The 12,712-nt window shown below is 46.9% G+C and overlaps 1 pseudogene; it reads left to right on the top strand.

Moving 5' to 3' along the window:
- LOC144124875 (uncharacterized) overlaps positions 1-3,149 on the top strand; it is a 15,592-nt pseudogene extending 12,443 nt beyond the window's left edge.
- The last annotated feature ends 9,563 nt before the right edge of the window (positions 3,150-12,712 follow it).

Here is a 12,712-nt window from a genome sequence, read left to right as displayed (position 1 = left end):
GTTCATGCATTTGGTGTCGCTGCAACCGAGCGAGCAATCTATTGTTACATGGGAGGATGAAAGAGAGCTAACGCGGAGTGCAGCAGAGGATGAATGAAAGTTTTTGTGAAGAGAGTGCGAGCAAGAAAGCGGAGGAAGGTACAACAGAAGCATGTGGAGGAAGTGGAGGATGAGAGCACCAAACGAGGAAACAACGCGGCATGAGGCAAGGTCTTTCGTACCCTCCTTCCAGCTCTTCCTATTCCAGAGCTGATGGCTTGAAGAAGGCTGTAACGAGGAGAGTGTGCACTGTAATGGGAGGCGGGGAGGGGTTCGCTGGTATGATAACGCAGAATGTGAAAGCGGCCCAGCACGCCACAAAGGAATCGTCAGTGGTATGCTAGCAGGTGAGTGCCATAGATTCAGTCACCCTCACTGGAAAGTGTCGAGGGGTAGGAATTTCTCTTCGTAGGGCATTTCAAAACAAGATACTCGACAGCCTGTTCTAATTTGCATTGTGTTTTTGTTTTGCCTTCAGGTTGATTCCAAGGCATAATTGCCACAGTAAGAGATGATATCACTCCAAAGAAGATTATACCTCAACAGCTGAGCTCGAAATTTGCACTACAAAAAGTGTGATTGCCAACAAGATTTTTAATATTCCTGTATGCGCACAGTGGAAGGCAAATTAATCCAGCGTGATGCTGGCATTTGTGCCTGTTATGATGCCAATGGGCTTTTTTGAACTAAGAGGTTTACTGAAAGGGAAACCCTGCAACTGCCTGAGAAGTACCCAATTTTTTTTAAAGTTTGGTTGGTTTATTGGGTTTAATGTCCCAAATCTACTCAGGCTGCAAGGTATGCTTTTTTAAAAACTAAAGGGATTTTCACAGTCCTCACCAGGCATGAAAAAATTTCTCTTTTCATTGATCTAGGACTTGTGCCACATAGTAGCTGCCGAAGCATTCCAGGACTTTCAGGACGCCATAAAGATTGCTGTACTTTCATTATGCTCAGGGGAAACAGCATGTGAGGGCCCGTGGTGGCTGAATGTTGTTTTTCCTGTGAATTTCTTTCTTCCGTGGAGAACTGTGCCATGCCAGATATTTGTAGTGCGGCTGTTCTTTCTTAATGCTGCTTTGTTTTTAACACTTTTTGTATTGCCTCTCAGTCATCAGTTTCTCTGCCCACTTCTCTTTCCATTACCAACTGAAAACGAGACTGCAGCCTTGTGTGCAATCTAAACCAGCATAAGCCTCATCTTAGTACATTTTTTTCTTTAGTAAATCAACATCAACCCATTTGACATTTTTTTGCTTTCATTATGTTGCAGGGGACTCCATCGATGGCACTTTTTTGAAAGATTTCTTGTTTTCTGTGATTGAAATGTGTGAAGCGGCTGGGTGTCACGTGGATGCTGTGATTTCTGACATGGGGCCCAGCAACAAGGCACCGTGGAAGAGATGGAGGGTCTCTGCAACTCATTCAGTCAAGCCCGTGGTGTCGTGCAGGCATCCGTGTGCAGCCAACAGTGGTCGACAGCTGTACTTCTTCGCTGATGCTCCACATGTTCTAAAAACATAAGAGGTCACCTAGTGAGGGGCCAGTCATTCTTTCTGCCCGCTTCCATTGTGACCAAGTACGAGCTCCAAATGACGAGTTGGGTGCAAGCACAGATTCCATACATTCTATGCCCCGTACAGTCAGGGTAATCAGGCTGGCACTCTGTATTGAGGAACCTAATTCTCTAATGATGGACTTAGTGGGCATGATTTAATGCCACATTAACTTGCATTTTACTTCAAACTTCAGTTTTGTTGAAAATCACATTTAACTGTGCAGTGTAACTGGGATATTGTGACACTGCTTGAGCTGAGGTCTTTTAAAATACGGCAAGGTTTAAAATAGTTTAAAATCTGTTTTGTGCTTCTCGCAGGTGTCTGTGAAGCACACCAGGGAACTTTCTGTAATCGGCGCTGAACGGGACCTTAAGTTGGCCTCTCACCAGAATCCTGCACACCTGGACCCTGACCATTTTGCCAAATGAATGTGGCATCTGCGGTTGAAGTTCTGAACCAGTGTTGGTGCTGTTATGCGCACCCTAGTGAGTCTTCGGCTCCTGCAATCTCAGGCTCTAACCACAGCTTGGTTTGTAGAACGTGTGTTCCGTTGGTTTACACTAATGACATCACGGTATATCGGCACTGCAATGACCCTTTTCAAGCAGGATGCGCGTGATGCGGCAGTGGTTTTTCTCAAGGAATTCATGGAGATTTTCGCACACGTTTTCATAAAAGCCGGCAACGCGAAGGAAATGTTCAAGCCTGTCCAAGCTGGTGTGCTCCTCACAACGTCTAGTGCACTCCACATTCAACACCAGCTTCTAAGTGTGCACAAGTTCAAGCTTGTGCTGTTGTGCAGGCTGACACAGGATGCCCTGGAGAACCTCTTCTCCTGCATTTGCTCGAGAGACCCAGTGCCGAGGCCACTAGGGTTTAAACTGATTCTGAGGCTCATAATGCTGAGCCAGTTCTTTAAACCAAGCACCAAGGGCAACTATTACATCGATGACTCAGCAGACCTTATTGAGTTTTTTTGAAATAAAAAAGCAGCTTTGAAGAACGGTGTGAAGGCAGCAGGAGATGAGCTCTTGGACGGCAGCCTTTTTGACGATGATGCTCCCCCCCCCCCTTGATGAGGTGCAAATGGAGTCGCTGGTCTATGTGTCCGGGTACATCACCCATAGCGTGACCAAGAAGTACAAGCTATGCAACACATGCAAGGATAGTCTTGAAGCAGAGCCTGTTGAGCAAAACGACCAGCTTTTAAAGCTGAAGTCGTATCAGTCACATTCACAACCGAGCCCCCTCACTCGTTCTTCACGTCACGTTGTGAGCCTGCTGCAGCATGCCGATAAGGTCTTCCGTGACCACGAGCATGAGGCCTTAACTGTTTCCCTCTCCTCGCTTACGAATGCTATCTTGGACACGTGCAAACTCGCATACAGCTTTCCACATTGCCCTGATCTGCAAATGCGGCTAACCCAAGCTTTCCTCATGCTGTGGCTACGAATTGCACTACGGAAGCTCAGCAGCAAGGCGAAGACCGCAAAGGCGAAATGTGGATCCAAAAGTGTCGGGATGAGAGCGGATTTGTCTCAGATTCGTTAAATGTTAGTTGACTGCAGTGCACAGAAGTGAGAGCACACAAAAGGCATTCCACACCGAACGGCCTGGGATTAATTTAGGCCACCTTGAGACATTTAACATATGACGAAATTTCGTCCACGTGGGTGCTTATGTTTCTTGCCTCCATCAGAATGTGAGCGTGAGCTGGTGCCCTGGAGCAGCGCACATCCAGAAGATAGCGACGAAGAAGTACACGTAGCATCGGCAGATAAAGAATGTTCTAGGCTTCATTTTGTTGGTCTCACATCTTTAAACATGGCACAGCCATCTAGGGACGTGGAACGAAGCCCCGTTGATGACCTCCGGAACAAAATAAAGGACATCAGGGTGCAGCTGCACACGTTACTTCAAGCATTGAACGTGAGCAACGATCACGGACGAGATCAACAAGCCAATGAAGCACTACATGTCCCGCGACTACTGCTTGAAGAGTCCAGCAAGACAACAAGCGGTGACTACGGCCCTAGCTGTACACATAAGCCACGACTCCACCCATGTAGAGACGAAGACAGCGGGACACGTCCCTATTCTTCAAATGGTATCCTCGGTGTGATTGCAGAAATGCAATGCCAACTCGCCCAAGCTCTGCTACAGAACACATCCACTTTAAATGCATTTGTCTGAAGACACGGCAACAGCAATTCGCACCTTTCAAGGTACCATGCGAGAGAGCCTGACGGGGTGGCTTGAAGAGGCCGAATGCGTAGCCTCCCTCGGGAACTGGATGGAACGTCTCACAATGCTGAACGCCATCACGTGACTTCGCGGTGCAGCACTTGACTGGCACAAGTCCTGCAGAGCTCACATACATGATTGGAGCACCTGGATACAAGCAATCGCTAAGCGATTCAAGCACAAGATGACCCAGTGACGCAAGGTGACAGTGGATGTTATTGAAAAGGCCGTATTTGTGAGGCTGTTTGCCGACGATTGTATTTTCAAAGAGGAAGTAAGCAACCATGACCTTCTGTGACTACAAAAGTCCGTGGCAGCAATTGGGGACTCGTGTGAGCGCTGGAGTATGGACATTAGGCAAGAGAAAACTGTATTGTTACAAGTAACAAAGAAAGAGCCCAGGCTTCATAGTTATACACTTCGAAACTGTCCTATTTTGTAGGTAGAGAGTTGTAAATACCTCGGATTAACCCTCACGAACAAAGTTACTTGGTCCTTTCATATTGATGACATCAGCTCATCAACATGAATTTATTCACGTTGCCTCACAGGCTCCAAGCATGGAGTATTGTGTGAGGGGGGGATTACATAAATAGGGGTAATAACAGGAGCATGAATGACACGATTATATAATGCTGATTGACTGTTAGTACTCATTAAACAGTAAGAACATCATTATACAATAGTTATTGACGCGTCAGTAATTAGAAAAAATGGCTGTTATTTCGGTCCTAAAAGAAGCTGGATCACGAATATTGACGATGTGTTCCGGAAGACCATTCCAGTGAACAATAGCCTGCGGCAAAGCGGATGAATTGAATGCAACGGTTTTACCTGAAAGGCGTTTGAAGCTGAGATGGTTGTTTAAACGGCGCGAGGTGCGGTGAGGTTGGGCAAGAGGGAGAGTCGAAGGATTAGTGCTATAGACTATCTTGTGAAATAAGCAGATTAGGGCAATTAATCTTCGTGATTGCAAGGTACAAAGAGAGAGCGATAATTTAATGTTTGTGACGCTTGAGTGACGGTCATAGTTTCTGGAGATGAAACGCGCAGCACGATTTTGGACTGATTCAAGGGAGTTAATTAAATAAGCCTGGTGAGGTGACCAAATGGATGATGCATACTCGAGTTGCGGACGAACAAATGTTTGATAGGCGAGCTTACGGGTAGTCGCAGGAGTTCCATGAAGATTCCGTTTTAGGTATCCTAAGGTCCGGGATGCTTTAGCTGTTATTTTCTGTATATGAGTGGACCAGGACAAGTTACATGAAAAATGGACACCGAGGTATTTGTAAGAAGACACCTGAGAGACTAAGCTGTTATCGAGCATGTAATTGAACGAAGAGTTAGATTTTTTGCGGCTGAATGTCATTAACTTGCATTTTTCAGTGTTAAGTGACATTTGCCATGATGAACACCAAGCGGTTACATGATCGAGGTCCCTTTGAAGTGCAAGAAGGTCTGCAGGTGATCGGATTTTGCGGTAAATTATGCAGTCATCTGCGAACAAGCGAATGGTTGATGTAATGCTAGATGGCAGATCATTAATGTAAATCAGGAACAGCAACGGGCCCAGGACGCTTCCTTGAGGAACACCAGATAGAACATCGCTAAACGGAGATGAGTGGCCGTTAACAACCGTGAACTGTTTACGAAAAGACAAGAAATTCCTTAGCCATGAGGTTGTTAGTGAGTCTAGGTTGAGGGAAGTAATTTTACCTATTAAGCGTGAGTGCGCAACGCGGTCGAATGCTTTTGAGAAATCTAAGAATATGCAGTCTGTTTGGAAGTTCTCGTTCATGTTGTGTAGTAGCTCGTTAGTAAATTCCAGTAGTTGAGTCTCACAAGAGAAGCCTTTCCTGAACCCGTGCTGGTTAGAAAAAAAGAAATTATTACTATCTAGATGCTGCGCCACTGCTGATACGATGATGTGTTCGAGGATCTTACATGGGACAGATGTCAATGATATGGGGCGATAATTTTGCGCGTTCGTTTTATCACCTGATTTGAAGATGGGGATAATTTTACCAATTTTCCAATCCCATGGAATTTCACCAGTTGATAGCGACTGACGAAATATATGGAAGAGAATATTGCTTGAATGGATCACTGTGCTTTTGAGAATTTTTGTATTAATATCATCAATGCCAGCAGAAGTCGAAATCTTAAGATTGTTTATTAATGCTGCAATACCGGAGACACTTATTTCTATGGGACTCATGTACTGGTAATCGGCATCTACTAATGGTGGAGTAGTGGAATGGTCTTCCTGTGTGAACACTGAAGAAAAATAATTATTAAATATAAGTGGGCATTCTTCTTCTATAACTGGAGCACCAGTGTTATCCAACAACGAAACAAGAACCGGAGTGTCAATAGGTGATATCGTTTTCCAAAATTTTTTAGGGTTGTGTGTCATAAGGGATTGAAGGTCATGGGAATAATATTTAAGCTTTGCTTTGCGGATGGCACTACAATATGTTTTTTCGGCGGTTTTGTGTTTCTGCCATGAAGCCGGTGTGCCAAGGCGTTTGGCAGCTTTGAATAGTCGCTTTTTCTTGTTTTTTAATGCATGTAACATCCTGTTGAACCATGGTTTAGACGCGTTCGTGCGGAGGGTGAGCAGTGGTATATGACGGTGTACTAATTCCAGTAAACTATTTTTGAACAAAACCCAGTTCTCGTTGGCCGAACGCTGAGAAAAAGTCGGAAGATATGTGTCACAAAAGGATTGTAACCCTATATTAATGGCATTGTAGTCAGCGCGGTTATAATCAAAAATACGTTTATGTGTTTGTGCACGTGCGCATGAAGGCATGGAAATCGTGAAATTAAGCAGTTCGTGATCACTGAGGCCATCAGAATAAGAGATAGGGCTTATATTGTCTGGGACTGACGAGAAGACGAGGTCTAGCTTATTGTTTCCTCGGGTAGGTTTTTCGACTAATTGAACCAAAGAGAAATCGAGAGTTAGTTGAACAAAATTAGTGCCATCACGTGTTCTCGAACTTAAGCTCGGCCAGTCAATTTCGGGAAAGTTGAAGTCACCAAGTAGACAGATACTTGCTTTTGGAAATTTAGCTTTTGCTTCAGTTAGGTTATCATGTAGATCAGAGACGAATGATTGCGGACTATCTGGTGGTCTGTAACAAACTCCAAGAAGATGCTTGGAAGATGGCGATGTGATGCAAACCCACAAAATTTCTAAGTTACTAGGAATATCAACGGGAAAAGAAGTTATATGCTTTTTAGCAGCAATCAACACCCCTCCTCCCCTTCTGTCGCTCCTATCGTTTCTGTAGATAGTGAAACTGTCCATATCAGGCAAGACTTCATCGTTCCTAATATCTTTATGGAGCCACGTTTCGGTTAGTATTAAAATGTCGCATTCACAATTGTCAAGGTATGAACAAAGTTCGATGCGCTTAGGAAGAATGCTGCGTATGTTAGTGAAAAGTAAGGAGAGCTGCGATTGCGCGGTGTTATTGCGGTAAGATGTTTGTTCTTTCCTGATGACACGTGTAGCCGAGCAACACCTTACCTATGCGGAAGATAGTTTTACGGTGTCAGTAGCGGCGTCGTACACGTAAACACTATCGTTTATTCTCAGCTTATCGACATTTAGCTTGTACGGAACTTTTTGTGGTTTGGCAAATTCGATCAACTTCTTTCTAGCCAGTCGTGTCTGAAGGGAGAAATCTTCGCGCACAGCGTAGTTAGTTCCTTTCAGCTTGATGCCGTTCCCAATGATCTGTTGTTTGTCCTTAAACAATGTGAATTTTACCATCACTGGCCTGCACTTTTCCGGGTCGTATTTACCAATGCGGTGGGCCCGTTCTATTTGCGATGAATCTACTGTAATGTCCAATTCATTCTTGCACAGGTCAATCACTTTTGTTTCAGCACTTGACCATGTCTCAGATATGTCGTCGGAAAGGCCGAAAAAAAGCAAGTTGCAGCGTCTCATCCTGTTTTCCGCGTCATTACAACGCGATTCAATAATTCTGAGCTGGTCAGAGATGACGCTGGAAACTGCACCAGGAGAATCAGCCGAAGACGCAGCGGGATTGTTTTTTAGATCTGAAACGTCCACTTCGACACTGCGAAGTCTAGAAGACAACTGCTTCAGTTCAATGTCTACTGACGCTTGCCACTGCTTCAACTCTCTCAAATCACTTCGAATTCCATCTTGGCCGGATTCGATCCTTTGTACAGTCTTCAGCACAGTAGCCAGGATGTCATTAGAATCAGGTCCGGGGTTTGTTTCCACATCCCCGGAAAGAATTAAGAATAAACTACTTAAGCAATGTTGCACAGTTTCCTCGCATGCTTCAAGGGCAAATAACCACTCTCTGGGGCACGACACCAAAAACAAGCAGCGATTCTTGCTTCTTAGGCAAGTGCAATGATCAAGGTAACTCACCTGGAACAGTGTGAAAGGTAAGTGCTCCATTGCCAATACGGCGTCGTGCCCCAGAGGGGCGTTCACGGGCAGCAGCTTATATTCCGTGTGGCCGGCGCTGATAGTGGTATCGCTGGTGATGAACGACCGCGGTTGCCAGCCGAAGAACAGGTTTCCTTCCAGATGGATCTGTAGGCAAGGCTGTTGCGTCCAATCCGCGGGTTGATTCGCGTTCTCAACTGGGCAGGTGAAGACCACGTCCGATGCCAAACAAGGTAGCGATGAGCCAAGGAGTAGGGCAGCCTGGAACAGTGTGAAAGGTAAGTGCTCCATTGCCAATACGGCGTCGTGCCCCAGAGGGGCGTTCACGGGCAGCAGCTTATATTCCGTGTGGCCGGCGCTGATAGTGGTATCGCTGGTGATGAACGACCGCGGTTGCCAGCCGAAGAACAGGTTTCCTTCCAGATGGATCTGTAGGCAAGGCTGTTGCGTCCAATCCGCGGGTTGATTCGCGTTCTCAACTGGGCAGGTGAAGACCACGTCCGATGCCAAACAAGGTAGCGATGAGCCAAGGAGTAGGGCAGCCTGGAACAGTGTGAAAGGTAAGTGCTCCATTGCCAATACGGCGTCGTGCCCCAGAGGGGCGTTCACGGGCAGCAGCTTATATTCCGTGTGGCCGGCGCTGATAGTGGTATCGCTGGTGATGAACGACCGCGGTTGCCAGCCGAAGAACAGGTTTCCTTCCAGATGGATCTGTAGGCAAGGCTGTTGCGTCCAATCCGCGGGTTGATTCGCGTTCTCAACTGGGCAGGTGAAGACCACGTCCGATGCCAAACAAGGTAGCGATGAGCCAAGGAGTAGGGCAGCCTGGAACAGTGTGAAAGGTAAGTGCTCCATTGCCAATACGGCGTCGTGCCCCAGAGGGGCGTTCACGGGCAGCAGCTTATATTCCGTGTGGCCGGCGCTGATAGTGGTATCGCTGGTGATGAACGACCGCGGTTGCCAGCCGAAGAACAGGTTTCCTTCCAGATGGATCTGTAGGCAAGGCTGTTGCGTCCAATCCGCGGGTTGATTCGCGTTCTCAACTGGGCAGGTGAAGACCACGTCCGATGCCAAACAAGGTAGCGATGAGCCAAGGAGTAGGGCAGCCTGGAACAGTGTGAAAGGTAAGTGCTCCATTGCCAATACGGTTTATTAAAACTTTGAAACTCTCCCATAAGCATCATAATCACTGCGTACCTGACTTGTGTGAGGTCTCAACGAAAAATTACACAAGACACTTTGTCGAGACTAAAGTGTGAAACGGCGGAAGCCTGACACCATTGCCAATGGCAATTTGTTGCGTCGGAAACACCACGGAGGCACAAAACTCGGACGCGCCTTGCCGCCCTGATGCATGCGACCGTATAAGCTCAGCCTCTCTTGAGCGCTGCTTTCTTTCAGCGGCTGCCGCACATCGCGTGTTGGGAGGCACTGGTTTGGCGAGACGAGGCATCCTTCCCCCACGATACCGCAAAGTAAGCTGGCGCCACCGCCGCCGCCACACCACACCCAAGCAGACGGTCGCCACGCGCGCCTCGCGACAGTGACGTCAGGCCACACAGTGGCCTGACGTCACTATTATGACATGCGGCTGTTGTGGCTGATTGTTTACATGGATTTTACATTTGAGTTGAATTACCCTCTTTTTCGTTGCAGTCATATTCTTGAAAGGCCTGTTTTCCTAGATCAGCAGCATGATGTGACTTCAGCCATGTGTTTCCATATTTTCAAATGTAACATGTCCTTTTTGATGTGTATATGTGCCCGCACAAAATTTTTCCACGTGGTACCTTGGCAGTGTATTTACTGATATGCTCCCAAACACCTGGTCACTTTGTGTGTGTGTGTGTGTGTGTGTGTGTGTGTGTGTGTGTGTGTGTGTGTGTGTGTGTGTGTGTGTGTGTGTGTGTGTGTGTGTGTGTGTGTGTGTGTGTGTGTGTGTGTGTGTGTGTGTGTGTGTGTGTGTGTGTGTGTGTGTGTGTGTGTGTGTGTGTGTGTGTGTGTGTGTGTGTGTGTGTGTGTGTGTGTGTGTGTGTGTGTGTGTGTGTGTGTGTGTGTACGCACACAAGTCATATTGCAATAATGTCCTTGCTATAGTCTTAAGTTCAGCAGTGCAATAAAAAGGCAGCAGTTGCCTGTTCGTATGGCAATCATTTTTTTCTTTGTCATGCAAAAGTATAAAATTGTTTTTTTCTTTACATGCAGAAGTTTGGTTTCATCTGATGTCATTTTAGTTCCTGTTATCTCGAGGCATATGAAGCATTTGTTGTGTAGCAGCTGCAGTGTTCTCAAAAGGCTTGCATATTGTTTATGCTGTCATTTGTCCACATTGTTTTATGCGTTTCATATTGCAATCACTCAGTTCAGCCCTTGGGCGCGGCCGGGCAGCCACCAAACCACGTAACGTGACGTCACGACAGCCGGAGGAAAAGCTGGGCCCCAACTCGCGCGGTCGCGCGCGGCCGCAGCCACCACCTGACTCCCGCTCCTCCCGCTATGGGCGCTGCGCCGGCGCGTGACGTTATCGGTTATCGGTTAAGAAATCGGTTAAGAAAAAGGTTAAAGGAACAGAGAGAGCTTTGTGGAAAACAGGGATGCTGACGAAATCGGCACTAGAAACATACCGGACCTTTAAACAGGAAATTGTCAAAGAAAATATCTATGATAATTGTAGGGGAAGTTCTTTGTTGTTTGAGGCCAGGACTGGAGTTTTGCGGACTAAGACGTATAGAGTCAGGTACCAGGAGATAGACACTTTGTGCATTGCGTGCGGAGAGGAGGAAACAGCTGAACACTTGATACTTTTCTGTAAAGGGCTTCACCCTACAGTGGAAGGCAGCGGGGCTGACTTACCCAAGGCATTGGGGTTTAGGGATAGTGAAGGGAAAGTGGATTTTGAGAGGTTAGAAGTAACCAAGCGAAGGTTATCTGATTGGTGGCTAAAAGCAAGACAGGAGTAAAATTTCACAAGACATGGCTAGGTGGCTTGAGCCACCGCCCGATGTAAAGGGTTCAGCCGTATCCATCCATCCATCCATCCATCCATCCATCCATCCATCCATCCATCCATCCATCCATCCATCCATCCATCCATCCACGTCACGGAGGAAAAGCTGGGCCCCAACTCGCGCGGTCGCGCGCGGCCGCAGCCACCACCTGACTTCCGCTCCTCCCGCTAGGGGGCGCTGCGCCGGCGCGTGACGTCATGGAGGAAAAGCTGGGCCCCAACTGGCGCGGTCGCGCGCGGCCGCAGCCACCACCTGACTCCCGCTCCTCCCGCTAGGGGCGCTGCGCTATGATTTACGTCACGGCATATGTATAAAAGAGCTGCGCTCCTTCGCCGGGACAGTCTTATACTCCTGTCACACGGGCATTTCGAGGGCCCTCGAACCTATAGTCTATCGACTCAAAGGCGATCGAGCGGTGCTGCACGGGCAGTTTCAATGGCGATCGAGTCAATAGCCTATCGAGTCAACGGAGCAGCACGGAACTCCATCGAGATATGCAACGCATTCTTGGTTTAACCAAGCTAAGCCTGGCCATTTTTTTTAACACTGACTGAATTTGTATTTTATATAAGGTGGTATCTCGTGAATAAAAATGTTCTGTTGGTATGTTTACTTGGTAGCACTGCTTTCACGCGGTAAGTGCTTTTGGCTCCTGATAGTGGTTATTTTTTATAGAGTCGAGTCTCAGTAATTGAAAACTGCTTAATGGAATTGTAGAGAACAGTGTCTTGAGTTTTTGGTCATGTCCACTGCATTACAAACCAGAAAAAGTATCCAAGCTAGACTCAAACTAAATAGCACATCATCATTGTTATTATGAAATAGTATACCGCACTTTATTTTCAGTATTCCTAAGTGAGGTACTTCAGCACCAGATGTTAGGGTTTCCCATAATTTCCTTGCGGTTCTTTCAATCAATGTGGAATGAAATACGTCTATGGATACTGCCCAGAACCACTATCAGTGAAGCATGCACTTTACAATTCGCTGTCTCTTTCTCCCGAAAAATAAAATCCAAAGCATGTGGCTGGTCCAGCGCGTGCTGAGCTGTGTTCCATTCCGTGTTTTCAATAAGCAATTTTCCCCAAATTTGAAAGCATTTGCGGTCGGGTGGCAAGGCTTTTTTGAGTTATGACTAGCAGAAGCGGCTGTGTGCTTCCCGAAAATCAGCCGGCGAGCAGGTGCGTGCAAGAAAACCGACTCTGAAAATCTAAGGCCCGCGCTAGTGTATCGCACGATTATGCCATTCCCTGTAACCAGCCCCCAAAGTTTCACTGAATTATAGTGATTACTGTACTCCGGAAGCGTGCTGACCATCGAGTTACACCGGTTACAAATTGCGAGTACGCGTGCAGACGGCTCGCTGCCGTTCGCTTCAAGATTAAGCCGCTGTTTGAAGCAGTCGCCAGTGCACCCAG

Source organism: Amblyomma americanum, chromosome 1 (assembly GCF_052857255.1).
Source record: "Amblyomma americanum isolate KBUSLIRL-KWMA chromosome 1, ASM5285725v1, whole genome shotgun sequence".
Lineage (NCBI taxonomy): Eukaryota > Metazoa > Arthropoda > Arachnida > Ixodida > Ixodidae > Amblyomma > Amblyomma americanum.
This window is presented reverse-complemented; position numbering and strand designations above follow the sequence as displayed.